The sequence below is a fragment of the Crocuta crocuta genome, unplaced genomic scaffold, assembly GCF_008692635.1.
Source record: "Crocuta crocuta isolate KB4526 unplaced genomic scaffold, BGI_CrCroc_1.0 scaffold339, whole genome shotgun sequence".
In the NCBI taxonomy this organism is placed as follows: domain Eukaryota; kingdom Metazoa; phylum Chordata; class Mammalia; order Carnivora; family Hyaenidae; genus Crocuta; species Crocuta crocuta.
Genome location: NW_027530357.1, coordinates 5,757,331 through 5,779,679, shown reverse-complemented (window position 1 = coordinate 5,779,679; position 22,349 = coordinate 5,757,331). Strand labels below are relative to the sequence as shown.

Below are 22,349 nucleotides of genomic sequence, written 5' to 3'. Positions count from 1 at the left end.
TAGCAATTTCCTGCGTGCACAGCCATCTCTAGAAGCCTGGAAAGTGTCAGCCCTCCTCCTCCTCTCCCTCCTGGACACCTGAGGTGGCAGTGACTCACCGCAGGCATCCAAGCGCACCCGCTCCATTACTGCTCCGAATGCCTTCACTGATAGAGGGCTCGGAAGAGGAAAAGATAATAAGAATAATTTGGTGGCTTCGAACGTGCTTTCCCCTTGAACACAGCCCTCGTAAAGGACAAAAACCACAGCGAATTTTCACAAAATGAAATTTCGCCACCGCTTGTCCTGAATGCAGGTTTATCTTCCGTGTTAATAAAATGCAAAGCATCCAAGGGCACATTAGTAACGGGTCACAGCTGTGACTCCCAGGATGTAAGGAGTCTGTGGCGGGAATCTTGCATAGCGGCCCGATTGTCAGGTGCAGGGAGCACGGGGCAGCCTGACTCCTGGTTGGCTGATTGCAGGTTCACACAGCCTCCACCCAAAAGTCACTGTAACACCTGACACCACCCATTGTGCCCCTGACCCCATTAGGGCTTTGCTTCCTCGCGATGCTTCCTGGCACACGGCCAGGGGAGTCAGTTGTCTGATTCTAGGGACATGGTGGGTAACTTGAGCAGCAGTGACATTCAGCTCCCACGGTGCCTCATCTGAACAGGTACAACAGCCAGAGGCCTTTGTAGACACTTATCTTACAAGGACCCTCAGCCCCACGGGATGTGGCCCGCACCCAATTGTACCCGTGGAGTCGGCCCTTCACCGCCCAGAGCTCCACCCAGCTCCGCTCTGATACTCAATCGCTCCTCCGCGAGCCTAGCCAAAGGCATGAGCTCATGGTCACCTTCCATCAGGACTGGGGCTTCGAGAGACAGTAGGTCAACCCACTTATTTTCAATAAAATTTCACGTGCCTTCCTTGCCCTCAGGGCAGGCCGAAGATGTGCAGCGCAGAGCTCAGAAAGCTCAATGCTCCGGCTTCAAAAAATTGCTGTATTAAGTCCTCTCTTCCCAGCTCTAAACAAAAGGGAAGGGAGAATATACAGAAGCTACAAAGGGAAGCATAATCTCTTAGGACCCAAAGCCGTTTCTCAATTCCTGTCTCCAACATAATGTTCCTCTTTTCTCCCCCTCCTCCTCCCTTCCTCCTTCCTCCTCCCCCTCCCCCTCCCCTCTCCCCCTCTCCTCTCTCTCCCTCTCCCTCTCTTCCTTCCCATCCTGCCCCCTTTGCTGTGTCCACCCCCAATCTGCTTCATCACTCTCAGCTCCGGAACTTTCTGCCCTTCACCAGGTTGCCCGGGCTGGCTTCCACCTGCCCCAGTCTTCCCTCAGCCTCTGCCCCACCTCACACTTGGTGCCGCTAGTTCAAATTCCCAAGACATAATCTGGTTGACTGGGTCTCAGCCCCGCTCACGGGCAAGCCTACTGACTGGCTGCCCTTGATCAGGGCTCGCCTTTCGTCCAATCAGTAATGGTAGAGTGCATGCGGGGTGGGGAGTCACGTGACGCACAACACGGCCACCCCCATGGCAAGGACTCAGGCCAGGATAGTTTCCCGTAGAAGGGGGGGAGGCAGAGCGGGCATGTCCCCAATATATCCATTTTATATGTGAGGACTGTGTCCCAGAAAATGGAAGTGACATGGATAAGAACCTGCTCTGTAAGCTGTAAAATAATATTTATATTATTTATATGTAATGAATACATATCTATTATTTACATACAACAAATACCTATGATTTATATGTAATATATATGATTTACATATAGTAAATATACATTATTTATTATTTATATATAATAAATATGCATTATATATTATTTATATATAATACTATCATTTATATATAATAAATATTCTTTATATAGAGTAAATATCTATTACATATATTATTTATGTATAATAAATAAATATGTTATATATATCATGTTATTATCCCAGTTCACCATGCTACTTATTAAAAGGATTTTATCCAGGGCATCTGGGTGGCTCAGTCAGTGAAGCATCTGACTTTGGCTCAGGTCATGATCTCACGGTTTGTGGGTTCGAGCCCCACGTCGGGCTTTGTGCTGACAGCTCAGAGCCTGGAGCCTGCTTCAGATTCTGTGTCTCTTTCTCTCTCTGCCCCTCCCCTGCTCATACTCAGTTTTTTTCTCTCTCTCCCAAAAATTAATAAGCATTAAAACATTTTTTTAAGGATTTTATCCAACCTGACTCAGCTGGCTGTGCATCACTCATGTTCAGGGAACCAACATGATTCTACCAGGAATTAAGCAAGGCTCATCTTTACAAAGCGGCCCCACTCCATAGAGTAGCCAATCTTTGGTTCCGAGCTCTAAAACATGAATTTTCCAAAAGAAGAGGGAAGGGAAAGAATATTTTTCAAAGGCCAAGTACACGGCAGGCCCTGTATAGATGAGGTGTCTCGTTCAGTCCTCATTGCCCTGCGAGACAATTGTCATCGTTCCTTGTTTTGTGACATCACACGGTATAGTGAGTAGCTATGTTAGGGTTTCCTGCTGGTTTCCCCTCCTGCCAGAGGAAGGCACGCACGGAGACATGTCCGCNCTTCTGGCCTTTCCTGGGACCATCAATACTCCATACTTTCCGTTGTCACACTCGTAGCTGTGAAGGACCCAATTGTGCGGTTGATCTATAATACAAGGTTAATGCCTAATTAGCTCCTTTAACATTTCTTTTGTGGATAATTCATGATAGGTCATTAACAAAAGCCAGGGCAAACGGAGGGGCAGGTTCATCCCCATAAATCAGAGGCCTGAAAACATCATAGAAACAGGAAAATGCATGTATTATTCAGGTCAAACAAAGAGCCGGGTCTGCCTAAGGCTCCCCAGTGCTCTTCTGACCCTGAGGTCAAGGGACCACGTGCAAGACTGGAGGGATATTTGCTAATAGCAGAAGCAGTCTGTTCGAGGCCTCAAGGGGATGCACACCTCCTGGTCAATGTAAGGCTACACATCTTAGTGTTAAACTTCTTATGCCACTTCTGACTACCAAGTAATGCGTATCTACCATGTCCATAAATAACTACCATTTATAGAGCATCTACAATGTCCCAAGCTGTGTGTGTGTGTGTGTGTGTGTGTGTGTTCCATGTATCAGTTAGCTATCGCTGCATAACAAACTACCCCAAAACTCAGTTTTTATGAGTCTAAGTCTTAGCTGGTTGGTACTGCTGATCTGGGCCAAGTTCATCTGATCTCAGCTGGGTCCTCTCATGGCTCTGTGTGCAGCGGGTAGGTTGCCTAGGGGCTGCTACTATCATATGACCTCATTTACACGTCTGGCTATTGATTGGTTGTTAGGGTACCAGGGGTGACAGGGCCACATGTCTCATAGTGAGGCCAGTGTTCCAAGAGTTAGATTAGAGGTGTGCAAGACCTTTTGAGACCCAGACTCAGAGCTGACATGCTGTCACATCTACAGTATGTTATGGGCCCCAAGTCACAAGCTCAGCTTAAGATTCAGAGATGGGCAAGGAAATCCACCTTTTGGTAGAAGGAGCTTCAAAATCACTGCAAGGAGTAAAAGAAAAGATGGCAAATTGCAGTCATTTCTGCAACTATTCTACCACAATCAGTTTTCCTTGAAACAAAACATGTATGCCTTCTTCCTGCAAATATTTATTGAGTACCTACTGTGTGCCAGGCACTGTCCAAGGTGCTAAAGACACAGACAGTGAATGAAAAGAAAGTATCTACTCGTATGGAACTTAATTTTGGTGGAAAATAAGAGACAAACAGTAAACAAGTGAATCAATACATGTACAATCAATACGTATATACTTTGAGTATGTATATTAAGAGTATACTTTTAAATGCCATCATGAAAATATCACTGAGTGACTGCTTATTCATGGTCCAGAGGCAATTTTGGTGGAGTGGTCAGGGAGGATCTCTCTGAAGAGGTGACATTTCACCTGAGATCTCACTGATGAGCAGAAATCAGCTACACACAAGTGGGGGGCAGAACATTCTAGCAGGAAGAAGAATGAGTGCAAAGATCCTGAGGCAGGATGGCTTCGAGCAATGAAAAGGAAGCAGGTGTGGTTGGAAGAAGAGAACTTCTGGATGAAGTCCAGGAAGTAAGTGGATCCTTGGAGGGAAGTACAATGACGGGTGAGGAAAACAAAGAGGCAAGGCAACTTGCCTAAAGAAGGTCATGAAAGTAGCTAGCAAGAGGATTTGAACCAGGGGCCATCTGAATTCAAAGTCACACCCTCCACTGCCCCACCCTGCCTCCTAGGATAAATACCAAGCTGGGACTTTTTCATGTGGACAAATAAGACCTCAACCTTCAGAGAATCTAATGTGACGATGGCAAAACTCAACACTTGGGCTCAGTCTCAGCTAACCTCACCTCTGGCCGCTCAGCTCTACACTGTTCCTCCGGCAACCGGCAGACAAGGCCACGTACCAGAGAGCCTCCCGACAGCTTGACCTGCAACAGCGTCTCCAGGCGTCTGCCCAGAGGGAAGCATTGCTCATTGGCTCCAATTTTTTCTAGATGATTCCATCTTCTCCCCATCTTGGGTTTCTTTTTTGAGGGGGGAGGGAGAGCACCTCCCTGCCCCCTAATCATACTCTACCAGAAATCTTTATGACCTTCATTGTAGGAGCTTTGCCCAGGGTGGGGTGGGGGGACAAGATGTGCAGACATGGCTGATAAACCCTGTACAAGATGGAGAAGGTCCACTTCAAGAATTCGGACATCTTAACTTTTCAGACAAACACAAGCAAAGAAATGCATTGTTTAAAATAGGACATTCATTTGTGCCAAATATCTTAATGAAGCGCCTACCGTGGGTCAAGGACAGGTTTAACAGTGCGGACAGAGCAGTAAGCTCAGCTCCCCTGCTTTGCCGGAGGCCCAAATGTAGGACATGTGAGAGGGTCATAAATGGGAGCAAGTGGGTCCTGGGGAAGGGTGTAGGGGGTCAGGGAAGGCTTCTTGAAAAGACGCTCTATGAGTGAGAACTTGACAATGAGGAAGAGAAGCCCACAGCCACTTGCAAGGGGAGCAGGAGTGTGCTGAGACTCTTCTAGAACATTCGAGAGACCAATGTGCCTGAACCAGAGTGAGCAAAAGGGGGGGGGTGGTGGCCAGAAATGAGGGCAGCCAGGTCTTGGAGAGCCCGGCAGGCCACGGTCAGGGCTTTGGCTGTCACTCTGGGTGAGCCAACAGCCCTTGGAAGGTTCTGAGCAGAGGAGGGACACAATGCGGCATCCACTGGCTGCTGTGGTAAAGGCAGAAACTTCAGGGGCAGAGGCCAGGGAAGGCAGAGAGTCTTTTGAGGAAGCTTTTGCATTTTCTCAGAGGCAACGTGATAGCGGCTCAGATTTGGGGGTAGCAGGTGGGAAGCGGTATTTGAGTGAGCAAGACGGGTAATCAGCAGACCCTGCACCATGAATGATTTAATCGAGATGAAAGGTAGAAATGCAAGAGAGGCACAGGATGCTATAAAGATGTATACGAGGAGACTGGTAGTCTGTTTCTTCAGGAGGACATAGATTAGGCAGGGAAGGCTTCCCGAAAGAAGGGGCAGACCAGCTGCTTATTGAAGGATGCATTGAGCTAGTTAAGTGAAGATGGGGAGAAGGAAGCACACGAGCAAAAGTCCTGGGGCAGGAAGGAGATGGGGAGGCCGGTAACAACCTGTTCTTCCTTCTGCGATGTGCCGCCCTGCGTGTTTGCTTGGGAAATAATTAATGATTCAGACACTTCATGGCGAGAGGCCCACACTGGCTCCGCATGGCTATTACCACTGGGTTTTTTTGTTTTCTTCCCCCTCCGGAGGCAGTTAAGGAGGGCCCAGACTTTCCCACCAAGCAAATGAATAATGAGGACGGATCCGACTGGCTAGGCTGGGGCGTGATTAATAACAACGGTGTGACTTGGACTTGTCCCGAGCTGAGTCCCCTCATGGGGAAGAGGCCCTGGCAAACACATCGCTGTCCCAACTCCCTGCCCCTGGAGACAGCCACGCTGCCTTACTGAGCTCAACAGGTGTGGGGGAGATGGGAAGATGGCCCCTCAAAGGGGGGGGGGTCAAGATTAAGCACGTAAGCTGGCCTTTTAAAAGCTTAGCGGGCCTTTCCAATTGGATCTCAAACGGACCACACTCGAGAAATTAAATAAACAGCATTTGTCAAGGGCTTTTGTGGGCTCCCAGCTGTATTTATTTATAGGTTGGTCTGTTATTTATGGGTGCTCGTGCTCCATATAAAAGCTTTGTCAGAGAGAGGGGGTAGGGAGGGGGCGGGGTGCTTAATGCATGCTGGGACACTTATGTACGCACTCCAGGGAGCTCAAACGATGAGCATTGGCTGCTTTCATCCCACAGAAGCTGGGTGCTCAAACACATCAGGACGGCCTTCCCGGGAAAGGCCAGACCACTGGGCACCACCACCCACCCCCCCAAACAGTCAGAGGTCCCCTCAGAGACCCGTGAGGCCCGGTTCCCAGAGAAGAGTTGAAAATCTGAGGTCGGTCACATCTTTGATTCATTGTGGCTTCTGACTCATCCTGGGAAGACCCAAGAGGGAAGCCTTGAGAAACACCAGCGACAGCCTTGCACGAAGACGGTTCTCCATAGATGTTGCTCAATGAATCACAAATGACCATATGCTGTCCCCAAAGTCATGAAATTGAAAAATGCGAGGGACCTCAAGATATCACGTGGAATCTCTCGGCCGGCGGGGGAGGGGGGTAAGTTGGCGATACCTATCTGGGGCTTTCGCCGTTCACAGCTTGACCTTGGTAGGTTTCTTCTAAAAATTCATCCAAAGCAGAATTTTCCATCCTAAGGAAAAAAAGAGGGAAGGGAAGGAGAGGAGAGGAAGGGGAGGGAGGAGGGGAGGGGAGGAGAGAGAGGAAAGGGAAAAACTTCATGCAAAAAAAAAAAAATAGATGATCGTTGCCACATTGTTTGTGACAGTGAAGAATTAAAATGATGGACTATTAACCCAGGAGGACTGATTAACTTCCAGACTTGCCACCAGTGGTGAGTTACTACACCTTTGTTTAGAAAAATCTACACAATACAGAAATGGCCATGTTAAAATACTACAGGAAACGGCAGGAGGCAATATTACCTTTATAGTATTATTAAAATCATGCGATTTTTTTTTTAACTATTGGAGAAAAAACCCCCTCAGACGAAAGCATTCTAAAACGTTAAAAGACGTTATGTTTGCAAACGAGAACTGTCATTTTTAGAGATTTCTTTCATTTTTGGGGCACCTGGGTGGTTCAGTAGGTTAAGCGTCCAACTTCAGCTCAGGTCATGATCTCACAGCTCGTGACTTTGAGCCCCACGTTGGGCTCTGTGCTGACAGCCCAGAGCCTGGACCCCACTTAGGATCCTGTGTCTCCCTCTCTCTCTGCCCCTCCCCAGCTCATGCTCACTCTCTCTCCTTCAAAGATAAATAAATGTTATATATATATATATATATATTTCTTCTATTTTTCTAAATGTCCCAGTTTTTGGTAAAATTACATGCCTGTTTGATGATTAAAAAATCATACTCGATCAACTCATCATTTACTAAATAAATAGTATTCTCCTGCCACCAGAAAAGCCTCTTTTAATTTTTTTAAAGTTTATTTGTTTATTTTGAGAGAGAGAGAGCACAATCAAGGGAGGGGCAGACAGAGAGAGGGAGAGAGAGAATTCCAAACAGGCTCTATGCTCACAGTGTGGGGCTCAATCCCATGAACCATGAGATCATGACCTGAGCCAAAACCTAGAGTCAGATACTTAACCGACTGAGCCACCCAGGCGCCCCAAGAACAGCCTCTTTTCAAAGCATCCAAGGAGAGATAATCCACTAGGTGTTTTTTATTGGTCCTATTATGAAAAGCGTTGGCATGTTGCATCCCCTCATAATCATTTTGTCATCCCGGAAGAAAAGAAATGTCTACGAAATATGAAAATGTCAGAAGCACAAAGCCATCATTTCAGTTTCTGTTCAGAGCAATAAACAAAAATATGCGTTTCTTCCGTGTGTCTCTTTCCCCCTTGCCCTATTTATATATGTCACCCTCCTGGCCGCCACAACCTTCACACCCCTAAAACTTCCCTTCTTCAGGAGTCGTGGTCCTTCATCGTACATTTGCCTCTTTTCTTGTGACGGAGCCCCTAGAACCTTCCTTTATGACCATCGCTAGCCCACAGCCTCGGTCCCTTCTATGTGAATGCAGGCAGGGTGACAGCAAAGCTGCGGCTACGGACTCAGACTCACGTGGACCAAAGTCCAGTCAGGGCTTCGTCACTTCCCGTAGCAAGTCACTTAATCCCTCTGTGTGGCAGTTTCCAAGCCCGCTAATGGCCCAAATATTTAAGCAAGAAGATAGTAATAATAAAGTCAGAGTTGTCAGAATGACGATTAATGTATAACTAAGAGGATGTCAGGCACTGGGCTAAGTGCTTTACACACACAGGTCATTGAAACTCCCCCTCCATCCTACGAGGTCGGTGCTATTTCCCCATTTTACAGATGAGAAGACAGACCAGTAAGTCATCGTGACGGCGCATGACGTGCTCACCTTGGCGCTAGATCCTGGTCTCATCCCATCCTGAGGCCAACTCCCTTGCTGGTCCATGATCGTACCCATTTTCTAGATACAAACATCGAGGCTCAGAAGGGTAAAAGGTTGAACCAGGCTCAAGCTCATAGGTAGAGGCATGTCTCTCATTTAACTCTTTCTCCGCCGCCCTCGCCCCTCCCACCAAGGCTCCAGGTCTTGTGGGCACTGAGTAGACATCTCATAACTGGTTTACCCCCTCCCTTAAAACCGGGGAGCATCTTCTGATTTGTAACCTGGCTGCTTCTCGCTGTCCCCAGGCCTGTGCTCTGGCCTCCCAGAGAACAGAGAAAGACAGGCAGGAGCAAATTATCTCAAGTGCACAGAGAATGACCTCAGGGAGATGCAACAAAGCCCTCATGGGCGTGGCTCAGACCGGCGGTGCCCGGCCCTTCCCAGGCCTGGGCAGCCCGGGCTCCTGAAGATCACCCATCACCAGCCAGGGCTCTGGTTCCAGGGGAAAGCTTTGGCAGCACGAACTCAGGGGACACGGCCGTCCCTCACTCTCCCGCCACATCTCTGAAATAATGGCTCCTGTCTGACCAGATGCCATCCATACACTTCCACCCTTTGCACACGCGGATGGAAGTCCTAAAAAGAAATCTCCAAGGAGGCAGATAAAAGTCGGTGCCCACGATCGTGTCTGGGACGAAAAGCTGTTTTTTATCCGGAACAAACAGAACCTCACCCCTGTCCTTCGAGGCCCTGGCGAGGAAGAAAGCGTGGTGCACGGGGTGCGTTGTGTTCCAACCTCGAAAATGGGTTCAGCTGGGAAGTTTGCCTACCTCACCCGGACCCCCGTCACTCGGACAGTAGATGTTCGGACAGAAAGGGGGAGAACCATCGCGAGCTGGCCTATTGGGGGAGAAAAGGAAAGTGGGGAGCGAGAGACACATCTGTGAGTCATTTGAGTTGAAATGAGCACATATTCTCTGGGCACGGAGGGTGGAGGAGGGGCTGGGCAGTTGGTTCCCATTAAACTTAGTAGCTTGAGAATTCCCCGCGTGCGGATGCCTGCCGGCCCGGCCCCGTCTGGGGGGCCAGAGCATCAGAGCCCCCGATGCCGCCTGGGAATGTCCCTCCTCCCCTCCTCCTCCCCCTCCGGCCGCTGACGCAGGGGACGCCAGTGTCTCCCCTGGGCACGGAGCGGGAGAAGTGTAGCCAGGAGGCCTGGGGACGCCAGGCCCTCCCATCCACCCCATTTTCCAAGACCCCTAATGAGGTATTTACATGACAGGCCAATTATGGCCCTTGAAAGAGTGGTTACAGGCCATGGGGTAATTAGTGACATTTTTAAAATACATTTTCAACCGCACAAAACTGTGTTTACACAATGTTAAGGAACTGGCTTCAGACCACAGAAGTGAAAAGAACTTTTGCAAAGGCAGAAAGAGCTGGGCCGCGCGCTATGAAGGGCGCTTGTGTGCTTTCTGATGTGGGGGCTGATCAGGGCGAGGGTCGTTTTCCCGACCTGTGGGATGCGGACCTACTGCGTGCCAGGCACTTGGCGGGGAGCCGGGCTTACGAGACGCACCGCAGACCAGTCTCTTGCCTTGAGGAGCCCACGGCTCTCAGCTGTACCACGGCTGCCGCTTGGTAATTATTCTACAAACACGAGTGAGGCATCTCCCGTGGGCCCCAGGGAGGTAAAAGGAGCCTTCTGAGGACCTTGCTGTTCTGGACTCTCTTGGGGTCCGTCTGGTGTTAGCATCTCCTCCTGCTGAGTGACGCTCGAGGCTCGGGGAGCCTTGAATTAGACTCGGATCTGGGTTCTTCCTGAGCTCACACTCTCTGAGCGGCTCTGGGGTGTGGTTATCAATTCGTTCATGGGCTCGTTCCTTCGCTCACTTGTTCACAAACACGCCGAGTTCCTCCTCTCTGTGACGGAGACAAGGCTGAGTGTGGAGGGGTTGGGAGTAAGCATGTAGGGTCTGGTCCCGGCCCTACTGGCGAAGCAGGTCCAGGGTGTCAGCAGAGCGGGTGAGTCCTGTGATGGGGAAGCGGAGGGAGGAAGTCGGCTCTGCCTCGGAGGCAGCGCTGCGTGGGGCTGAGTCTTAAACGGCGATCAGGAGGTGGTCAGGGGAAGGGCAGGGAGGGGTTAACCGGTCCCTGGGCAGAAAGGAGGAGGTGCCCAGAAGGACCCAGGAAGGGTGGCGAGGGAGGATCTGGAGAGGTGAGTGGATCCAGGCCACGCAGCGTGAAGGAAGCATCTTCCTTCCACAGGGGATGGGAAGGGCCCAGCGCTGAGTCACAAAGTGGCACATCAGGGACGCAAGATCACTCCCGGCATCTCCCACAAGAATGGAGACGGTGGTGGGGCCTTGCCAGGGCAGATTAAAAAAGAAAAAGCCACAGGTCACCTCCTCGCAAACCGAAGTGTCTGGGCGAGGTGCGGTGGTCACGTGTTGACTGAGATGGCCGTACGCCATGGGTATAGACAGCACTGACTCCCTGAGGGGCACGGTCTGGATCTGGACAGAGGTCTGGGTGGGCACTGGGAGACGCAGAGGGACCGGGAGGTCCAAATCCCTGCCATTTAACAAACCGCAGAGAGACCTAGAGCAAGCCACTGGTCGCTTCTGCCCTCAGTGTTTCTTTCTTTTTCTTTTTCAATTTTCAGTGCTTATTTTTGAGTGAGAGAGAGAGACAGAGCGCAAGCAGGGAGAGGGGCAGAGAGAGAGGGGGACACGGAATCCAAGGCAGGCTCCAGGCTCCGAGCTGTCAGCCCAGAGCCCGACGCGGGGCTTGAACTCATGAACCACGAGATCACGACCTGAACCGAAGTCAGATGCTTAACTGACTGAGCCACCCAGACGCCTCCTACCTTAGTTTTTCCATGTATAAAATGGGAAGCTCACCACCTGCTACATAAGCCTATGATTATAGTAGCAGTCGGAATAATCCTCTATTCATTTAGGTAATACTATTGACACCGACTATGATCACTAATGCTGTTCAGCCCTATTTTTCAGCACCTCTATTAGGTGCTCTAGACGACGTAGCCCCATTTCCCAGATGAGGAAAGTGAGGTCCAGAAGGGATAAGTAACTTGGCCAAGGACACAGATCTAAACCTCAGTCCCATCTAACTCTAGATAGCTCATGCTCTTACATCCCTCGACCCGCACCATGCAAATCCTCGCGTGGGGCTCAAGTCCCAAAGCCCGTCCACCACACGTACATAGTGTCCCGTGTCACCCGCTGTTACTCCGCTCCTCGACCACAGCCTTCAGAGCAAACCTCAGCCTTGCCCCAGGAGCCCAGCCAATCACCGGCCTGCAGCGCCTGGCCCACTGCTTCCCACCCACGTAAACTCCTCGCATTCTTGAAAGGCCAGTTCAAACGCCGTCTCCTGCAGAGGAATTTTCCAGGGTCCCCGGGTGCCTGCTCAGAACTGTCACTACACCTCTTACGTTCACCACCACCAATACTTGCTTTCTTGTGCGTCTTTTCTGTGCCTGTATTTTATTTCCCTGCCTCCATTGTGTCTCCCCGCGTCTTACGTGGAGGGGACCCTCCTGAACCACCAGCTAACAAGCAGCTGTTATGTCCCAGCTACTGGAAACACATCTGCACACATGACAGTCAGTGTCCCCATCCTCACTAGAGAGACCGCGTCACGGACCAATGAACACATAAGAACATGTCCCATGGTGAGCATGAAAAGGAGATGAATGAACTCTGTACGATAAATTGTGACTGGGGTAGGGGGGACCTTCTTTAAATAGGGTGCTCCAGGAGGCCTCTCTGAGTGGCGATATATGAGCAGAAGAATCAGCTGTGGAAAGAAGTTGAGAAAGGGAGTCCCAGACAGAGGGAAGCAGCAGATGCAAAGGCCCTGAGGTAGGAACAAATAGGAAAGACAAGACGGTGGTCATGTAGCATGGTGAGCCTGAGGGGAGGTAGGGGTGGGGATGAAATCCAAGAGCCAGATGCAGGCGAGGGCACGGGGGCCCTGGAGAGGTGCTTGATCTCATTTTAAGTGGAGGTGGGTCCACAGATCCTCCCCCTTTGAGGAGCTCATAAACTGAATGGGGGACCATTGCAGGAACATGCCCGCCCTATCTCTCGTGAGCATCACCACGCCCTTCCCATCCTGTATCAATTAAGCCACTCACTCCATCGCTCCTGACTTCAAAGGGAGAAAGATGGCGGAGAATTTACAAAGGACAATAAACCCAGTCCGTGGCAGGCTGCAAGCCCATAAACTTTTACCGGCTCCTCGACTCCCCCGAATACATCACTCCCTGCCCTGCCACCAAAGCACTGCCTTTATCCACAGCCAGGACAATAAAAAAAAATTTTTTTTTTTTAATGGAATCGCACACCACCTGCGAGGAAACTTGGAAATAACATTTGCGTCGATGAAGCGATCTAATCCGAACAATGGAGGCCACTGGCCGGGATGCTGGCTTCCAGTTACAAGGGGCTCCTCAGCCACTGTGTGACTTGGAGCCAACCACTGCCCCTTCTGGTCTCAGAGTCCCCCCATTTGAAGTGATGGCTTGGGGTCATGTACTGCGGCCTCCCCGTTCTACAAACCCAGACGTCTTCAAGCACTTGTCAAGGGTTGCCTAAGAACACGCTGGGTAACGCCGATCGTTGGCACGTGTCACGGAAACAGCGTCGCCGTGCACGGCAGGCGGCCTTAGGAATTGGCACAACTTTGGGGGAGACAGTTCGGCATCAGGTATAAAGAGCCTTTAAAAAGAAATAGCGCATGCGCGTGGGTCCAAGAAATGATCACATCAGAATACAGAGATGTAGATCAACGACTCTCAACCGGGCTCAGTTGTGCTCCTCCCGTCCAAGGGCCACTTCGAGAAATCTGAACGTAAGTTTGATTGTCACAAGTGGGGGTGGGAATGCCTCTGGCACCCGGTTGGGGGGCGAGGTGGCCAGCGAGGCTGCTCACTATCCGACAATGCACGGGACAGCACCCCCCAACAAGCCCCCACAACAAACGATCATCTGCCTCAATGTGCCCAGAGTGCCCAAGTTGAGAAAACCCAGTGTGGACCAAAGCGTATTCACCCGGTGTTGTTTCAGGAGACGTGAAATAAAATTTTGAAAACTGGAAACAGTGAAAAAATACCTTCAGGCAAAAGAAGAGGGAGCGCATTAAGCAGGGGTCCGAGGCGGTCAGGAAAAGGCGAGCCGTGTCGCGGTCAGGGGCCTGGGAGTAGACTGCTGTCTGGGTTCGAATCTTGCCTCTACCACTTAATACATGAGTGATTCTGGGCAAGTCTCTTTTCCTTCCCAGGTCTCAGTTTATTTATCTGGAAAATGGGGGTGAGAGAGTCCTCACACCTTTATGGAGCTGTTGGGGGACTCTTAACATCACATGGAGAGAATCCGGGGATAGCGGGGACCAGTTCCTACCAGGCCCTGGGCACGTCGAGTTTGCGAGCCTGGAGACGGGCTGATAAGATACACTGTCCGTGAGCTTAGCGTTACTTCAGAGTCCACCCTGACATGTACCTAGAATTACGTGGTGGGAGCCCTAGGTAGGGGCTTGACTTCACGTGTCCCTAGTGTATCTTATACAGTATAGGGTATACTTGTTAGAGAGGCTTATCTTATATGGAATGTGCCACTCCAACCTCACCACAACCCCCTGAGGTAGATTTAAGCATCACCCCTATCTTACAGAAGAAGAGACTGAGGTTCAGAGAAGTCAGCAATGTGCCCAAGGCCAAGGTCACTTGCTGATAAGGCAGCGGTGCCAGTGAGGTCCCACACCGGGTCTGCCTGACTCCAGAGCCCAGGTCCCCCGCCCTGTGTGCTGGGAGGCATTCCCAAAAGGCTTTGCATTGCACAGGTTCAGATAGGCACTACCTGTTCCGAGAGTTTCCCATGAACATAAACACAGGGGTGGGACAAGTTCCCCGGTGCCGTCTCAGTTCTAGCATGTTCTGGAAAACTCCTCAGTTCCAAGTGACCTGGAATGGTCGGCCTCCCTCATCGGGGTTGAGTCTGTGTCTCTGCTTCTCTCGGTGCACCCGGGCCTGGCGAGGAAGAGCTTAAGAGCATGAAAATCCGGTCTCCCAAAGTTTAGGGACTTCTCAACGGCAACAGGAAGAGGTCGCAGGGACTGTGGCCAATACGTCAGAAAACCTGGTTTTGCCACAAATTCACTGCTGAAACCTGGGCCTCTTCAGAGGCGACCCTCATCCACTGAAAGCAGGTGGGGATGGGTTGAACTTCCCCCAAAGTCACGTACCTGCTATCCCAATGTCAAGCCTCTACTTACCCATCCACAATACAGTGGTTGTCTTACTAAAACCTCTGACACTCCAGACCTTGTGTTCATCAGCCACCTCTCTGTGCCTCAGTTTCCTTCCCTGTCAATTGTGGGTAATAATAGGAATCCATTGCATCATACAATACAAGGTCAGTATCTGGAACGGGGCAATGGCATCCCGGAAGTGTCGGGTAAATACTGGCTTATATTATACCAACGCTCATTTACGGACACATTAATTTCATTACGTAAATATTAACTGAACACAGTAAACTTGACACAAAATCCTCACGGCCCCTGCCTCTCTCCCATGAAAGAGCCCAGATTGCTAAATCCAAATGAATTAATGACCAACTCCTTCCCTTCTGAAGTCGAGAGAGAGAGAGAGGCAAAGAAAGAGGAAGACGCTGTGCCTCTCTCAGGCACGCGAGCCAAAACATACATCCCACTCTGAGCGGCCAGCCGTAAATCCATCCCTGGGTGAGGGCTCTTCCCAGTTGGCACAGTGCGTGAAGGGGGCCCGGGACAATCTTCCCCCACCAACTGGCTGTACGTGCCCACCGGGCAATTACCAGACCAGCCCCCTTCCTTCCCTCTAATATCTCTAAGCTTGGCAAGCAGGGAACAGCATAAGCAAAAAAAAAAAAAAAAGCTTCCTCCCTTCGTCCCGTGAGCCTCGCAGCCTCCAGTGAAGCCAACCTCGGAAGGCTCCTGCCAAAAACATTCCCCTGGGAAGAGACTGCCTCTCCGAGCTGAGTGTGCCAATGCCTTAAATTGTTTTATGTTTTTTGTCTCTATGAATTAGAAGCTGTTAAGAGAAGGCCGCCCAAGGAAACCAAGCACAAAATATATTTGGTTACAGATGGATGGGAGAGGTTTCTTGTTGCCTTTGTTTTTCATTTTTTTTCCCCTAAGAGACTGAGCATGAACTGTTTATGTTTTTGTTTTTCTCTTTGAAGTTGCTGATACACTTGGAACTGGGTTTTTGGATCCCAAAGGGTGTGAGGAGCACGCCCTCCTGGGCGTAGAAGAGATGTCCCATCTATAAATATCCCTGCCTGGGCAGCAGGGTTGGCCCAGAATCCCCCTTGCATACACATGGTCAAGGGCAACCTTTGGAAACATGAAAGACCCCCCACAAGTGGCACCCCGTACACCACCAGTTCTCTTTCTGGCCTTTGCACCAGCTTGGTCCCCCCTGAAACATAGGGATTCTGAAGTTAGTGCCTCCAAGTACAAATCCTGTAGCTTCTCCTCACCACCTGGGCAAACCCTGTGTGCCTCGGTTTTCTCATCTGTAAAATGGGGAGAACACTCATACAACACCCTGGGGTTCTTGTTAGGCTGAAATAAGGTAACATTATAGCACAGGGCATGGCACCTATATGCGTCCGATAAATGATACCTCTTATTATGAGTCACTGATTGCCTCTGCACGTAAGTCGGCACAGCTTGAAAATGGGGATCTCTGGGGAAGTTACTATGAAGATTAATTTAATTACATTTTATTTATCAGTTAACCAACTGCAGAGTGTCTATTTTTGTGCCCCCAAACTGTGTTAAGCAGTCTACATCAATTACCCTATTAGATTCTTACAATAGTTTGGAATGCTCAGCATTGTTCCGAAAATGAGGAAGCTGAGGCTCAGGTAAGATAAAGCACCAGTTCAAAATCCGTCTACTCCCAAATCTGTCTGATCAGAAAATGGTACCCTTTCAAATATGCCTCCTTCTAGGATGAGAATGCCGGTTCATACTTAACTCTCTTCCCATGTTCTCTGAACTACTTCGAATCTATTGAGTTTCTTCATATCAAGGTTCGGGAGGTCAAGATAGCAGCACGTGATAAGAAAGAATAAATGCGCACCATGAGCTACTCTAATAGAACACGGTTTCTGCCTCTTTCTTGGGGAAATTTGGTGATGATGCATCTCTCTTCCAGACTCTCATCAACTTGGTAATGTTGGTCAGGTCAAGTTTCTGGGGGTATATTGACCTGACCTAATAACTGCCCCCGCCATCACCACCCCCGCCCTCCCAGAAGGCCTTCTCTGAAGAAAGTCCAAATTTTGGAGACAAGGGAGAGTTTAGATGAGAAGAAAGGCAGTTGGATGCATCAACAAATGTCACCGGGATGAAACTCAACATCCAACGCCACACAGAACCCACTGAAAAAGGAAGGTTTCCCTCCAACGCAAAACCTCCTTTACGTCACCTGGGCCAGAGTCGTGGTCAAACCAGATGTAAGTTAAAGGTAAGAAGAGCTAACAGATGTCACCCAGAAGGACAGTCACTACAAGAAGGACATGGGTCTTAGAGTCGGGTGAGCCTGGGTTTGGACCGGACTCTACCACTTACCAGCTGAGTGCCCCTGGGAAAGCACTTAAACCTCTCTGATCTTCAGTCTCCTCATCCATCAGATATGGATAATGATGCTTGCCTTCAGGTTTGTCGTGAGCGTGAATTGCAATCACGCGCTTATAGTGGCCGCCACTGTTAGGATCTCAGTAAGTATATTATCACATTATTAAACCCCAGACCACTACGGAGACTTATTCTCTACACACTCACACTGAACATTTTGATTAGACGCAAGGTGGTGACTCACCATCTCAGAGTCAGCATGGAAGAAGTTAATTCCAGAGAAAATAAGACATTTGGATAGTTTCAAATGAAAGGAAAAAAAAAAGAAGAAAATACTGTGAATTACAGCACTGTCAGCCACACAAAGGACATTCACCTTGTTAGAGATGTCACCTCCCAGGAAGAAGGACCTGCTTGGTGTGGCAGAGGGGGATGGGACTCCCAGTGTAACTCAGGGAAGCTGACAAGTTCAAACAGATCCAAGTGATTCAGGACCTGCGTCTTGTCGTATTTCTTTTAGATTTGTTTTTCTGTCTTTGAGTCAAAGAGGAAACCCCTTCGGAGAAGTGGGTCCTCGTTTCTCTAAATGGTCCCCCTACAGCACGTAATCGAGGGCTCAGCCCAGAGCTCCCACACGGGTGGGTATGAAACAAGAAGGTGAGGCAGACAGCATATGATCCACTTTCCTCCCTGCCCCTCCCCAAACAGAAGATCATTCGGTGGCCTTGAAAGGGTTTTGCTCACTAGGTGGTTGAGTGTGCCTACAAACAGAGGCTGAAATCGCCCAGGGAAGAAAACTAGAGGACCCCTAAGTTTTCACCAGTCAACGACAACCTGAAAGGGAAGGAAAATGTCGCCAGTTGTTCACACAGTAAAAGGTATTCGGTATCAAGGACTGTCCTTTATTCTAAGTTTCTGTTATTTCTGTACTTACTGTTCTGAAAAGATTCCCTCTTTTGCAATGGAACCCAAGTGACTAATGCTTGCCAGAGCTTTCTCTCCTTCCCTCGCCAGTTAAAAGGTTTCAGGCGATTCAGGTGCCTGGGGTCCACCACTCCTCGGCTTCTGGAGAGCAGACCTCCATTGCCGGCCAGTTGAGGGCGGGGAGGGGGCCTTTCTGATGCTGAATCAGAGAAGGGCAGGGAAACACTGTCCCGGGGAAGAAGGATGGAAATAGTAAGGACAGAGGGGACGAAAGGCTGAGCAACCTGTGTGGCACTGAGCTGGGGTAGAGTGGGGAAGGGATAAGGCTGAAAGTCTGGACTTGGGTTTCTCTAAAAGCAGCTTCAAAGTAGTTACTCGGGACTGTAACTTTTTTTTTTAATTTTGAATATTTATTTTGAGAGAGAGAGAGAGCGTGCATGAGCAGGGGAGAGGGGAAGAGAGAGAGAATGAGAGAGAATCTCAAGCAGGCTCCATGCTGACCATGCCTGATCCAATGACCCTCGGATGCGCAAGTGCTACCCACGCACCCCAAGACCAAAACTCTTGGGTCAAAGGTTTGATCAAGGGACACAATTACAAATTCACAGCTATTGCAGACAGTGATGTTTAAAATATTACTTAATTTGGCAAAAGGCACAGTTGGCAACCTCAGGCCAGCCTCCCGGTAAGTTTTAGAATCACATCGTTTGCGGCATTCCACCGTTGACGAAGCATTGCTCGGGCACGTGAAGTTGATTTTTCTCCAAGCCTTGTTCTTTTTTTCTCCGGGTACGAGGGGGTCTCTTCCTAAAAGAAAATACGAGGGTAAGCCACCTTCTGAATTCAATTAAAATAAACAATCTCTTAGTAATTTTTTAAAAGCTGATTATTGACTTATGAAAGTCTACATGATGCCAGATTTGGGGGGTGGTAAAGGGAACGGAAATGAACATTTAATGTTTGGGAGTAACTTCCACGGGGCAGGCACAGGCTAACGCACTTTGTGCCTTACTTGGGGGGCGGGAAAGAAGGCAACGAACCTTTTCATAAAGGGGAAATTGCAACTGATGGAATAGGAAGGGAGGAGAGGAAAGACTGGAGAATGATTCCCAGATTTTTGTCCTAAGCTGCTGAATCGGCTGCGGGGCATGCCTTGAACTGAGGAACATCACGGTAAGAGGAAAAGAGAGGCTGGGGAAGAATAGGGTGCCCCTTTACTCTAATAGAGCCCCCAGTGCCTGGGACACATCCAAGTGCCAATGGCCAAAACTCCAGGGTTCTAAGTGCAGGACAGACACAGAATAGGAGATTGGGGTTTCAACATCAACTGCATAGATAGCCCCAGAGAATATTGAACTCTGTGTGCAGCCCGCCCACCATCTCACTACCCTCTGTGTCTTGCCCACCTTCCAGGCTTTCCTATGGAAATGAAAAGCCCCCCCCCCCCCCCNAGAGGCACTACTCTTAACCTCTTGTTGTGTAACTCTCAGCAGACAATCTTGAGAATGACAGTAAACACAGTCAGTAACTCCTCAGGACCTGTGGCTTCCCAAGCAGCTTTACACACTAGATCCCACTGCTGTAGTAGGATTCTTTGGGTTACAAATGACAGAGAGCTAATTCAAATGGCCTGAAGCAAAAATGGCCGGGATTGGGAGATGGGTTTGCCCCATTCCTACAGGGAGCAGAAGCCAAGACGGAATTAGACAGTCAGGAGACCTCCTAGGGAGATGCGTGTGGAGGATGAAGGAAGAAGGGGCAGGAGAGCCTTTAGACTGTGTGACACGCTGGTCTGGTACCTGGGAGAGAAGAGTGGGAAGGAAATGGGATTGAGTAGAAAGAGCCTCAGATGGTAGTACAGCTCCAATCAGGCCCCGGAGTGAAGAGTAATGGCCCTGCTTTGGGACCCACACCACGCTCAGTCATTGGCTGGAGGACCCCAGGGACAGTGTGGCTTCCAGTGAACACAGGCAGATCCTAAGTCGTAGGCTTTTAAGGCTTCCAACCATGATACTCACAGTGGAGATGCCTGAGCGACACGTCTCTGTGGGGTCCCAGGTAACCAGGAGAGAAGCTGTAGGCATAATTGAATCTCAACTTTTATTGGAATATGTCCTTGGATTCCTCTCTGTCTTTCTGTCTCTGTCTGTCTGTCTGTCTCTTATCTCTCATATCTTCTGTCCTCTCCATCGGCTTCACATTTCTTCTGGGCCTCACTGACATAAAACCAAAGATGGCTGTCAACAACATCAGGCCTAGATTATTCTTAGAGAGGCTCCTAATTTCTTTTCTTTTTTAATGTTTTATTTATTTCTGAGAGAGAGAGAGACAGCGTGAGCAGGGGAGGGTCAGAGAGAGAGGGAGTCACAGACTGAAACAGGCTCCAGGCTCTGAGCTGTCAGCACAGAGTCTGACGCGGGGCTCGAACCCACGAACCGTGAGATCATGACCTGACCCGAGGTCAAGCCCTTAACCAACTGAGCTGCCCAGGGCGCCCCGAGAAGCTCCTAATTTCTAAAGAAATTAGAAATTTTGCATCCCGACATCCACCGTCATTGCCACAAAGGACTCATGTGTTTGCCCTGAGCTGATCCACTAAAATCAAGGGGATGGGATGTACTTAACAACCAGGCTGAGTAGAGAAGGTGAGAAGGGGATCTCTGATTTAAAGTCCCACCAGAATGACATAGAGCAGAAAAGGGCAGCGCAGAGGACAGCACAGTCGATCCACATAATAGGTGTCTGCCATCACCTTTGAGGCAAGTGTGAAAGCAGGAGAAAAGGTCAATTCTTCACCTGGGAAAGAACACACAAAGCAAGCTACGTGAGACCATTTCGTTTCGTGGTATACTGGTGAAAGGTTAGTCTGGCCAAGGTTGCTGAGGTTCGATTTTGTCAGGCATTGGCTTCGCTGTAAGGGAAAGGATAAAACTGTCAAAGCAAAACTGAGTATATTCCTTCTTAGGAAAATAAGTAGATGTCAGTAGAACATCTCAGGAATCTCTGACTGGTACTTCAACAGTGGCAGCCGCCATTTGCAAATGACATATTTTCCCGATTGAGGGCATTGGAGAGTGGAATTCTCACCCCAGATCTGCTACCTTCCAGCCACACGGTCTAGGGTGATGGCCTGCTTGTTTCTTTATCTCAAAATGCAAAGGGGAGAGGGAGACTTTATTTTATAAAAGGGCCATGGTAAGAATCACTTGAGACCGTGACACCTTGCACAGTGCCTGGAACTTCGGTGTCTAATATTATTGAAGCTCAAAGAGTCTGTGCACTGCAGCTAACATTGGCTTCCTGCCCTCTGACACCGGGCAGCCATGCCAGCAAGCCTGAAAAAGCCCTTTGCTTCATAATCCAATAATCCCGTGGAGCCCTAGGAGGGGAAGGGAAAGTGTTCCAAGCCCAAAGGGCTATTTTTGGGAGATGAAACATCATCCCATTATTTGCAGAAAAAAAAGAGGACAGGGCAGAGAGTGGTTCTTCATGTTAACCTATGCCTACGGTTAATAGCGCCTTGGGGAAGGTTCCATTAGGCAGAGAGAGATGTTTCAACATCCTAGAACACAAAGCACCTTTACAATCGTCCTTGATTTATTGCATCTCTGAGGCTGTCTTCTACCTCCAACCACAATCCGTTTAGGTCTGCCCAAGTTTCTGCTTATGTAGATTCAAGGGCATGGCCAGAGCCTGGAGTGGAGGGAGGGACCCGGGGACTCTGCTTTGAGTCTGTTCTGAGCCTGGCCCCCCTTTTGAGAGCAAGGGGACACTCCAAATTCCTTTGCAGTTCATTTCCTGAATCTTTTAGAATCTCACCTGGCCACTCTAGATATTGTTTTAGGGCAGTGATTTCCAAAATGAAAACGAAGATACAAAAGAGCTCATTTTTGGAGATCACAGTCTGTACCCCAGCCGGCTGGCAGGCAGTAGTGAAGCCTGGCCTTTCTCTGTGGTCTGATGACATAAAGCAAATGGCGAAGAAGAGAGTTCCCTTCGCAAAGTATGGGTGGGAGGAGCCCGCTGTTGACTTGGGCGGGTGGGAAGTGAGTGCTGTACCTCAACTTGCCACACAGAGCCTGCACAGATATCTGACTGCCCAACCTAACTTCACAGTCACACCAGGTACTGGGAGGAAGAGGTGACACTGTTTCTGAGAAGAGTTCAGGTCCAAACAGCATTCTTTCCAACTGTAGCATTAAAACACCACATTA

At 49.4% G+C, this 22,349-nt stretch overlaps 1 long non-coding RNA gene across 1 annotated transcript; it reads right to left on the bottom strand.

The window, feature by feature from the left end:
• Window positions 1-6,191: 6,191 nt before the first annotated feature.
• LOC144233153 (uncharacterized) lies at window positions 6,192-17,625 on the bottom strand. Its single transcript, XR_013335614.1, has 4 exons — window positions 17,588-17,625; window positions 9,390-9,459; window positions 8,566-8,637; window positions 6,192-6,820 (listed from the first exon to the last, which is right to left on the bottom strand). It is a non-coding gene; the product is annotated as an uncharacterized LOC144233153 (long non-coding RNA).
• Window positions 17,626-22,349: the final 4,724 nt, after the last annotated feature.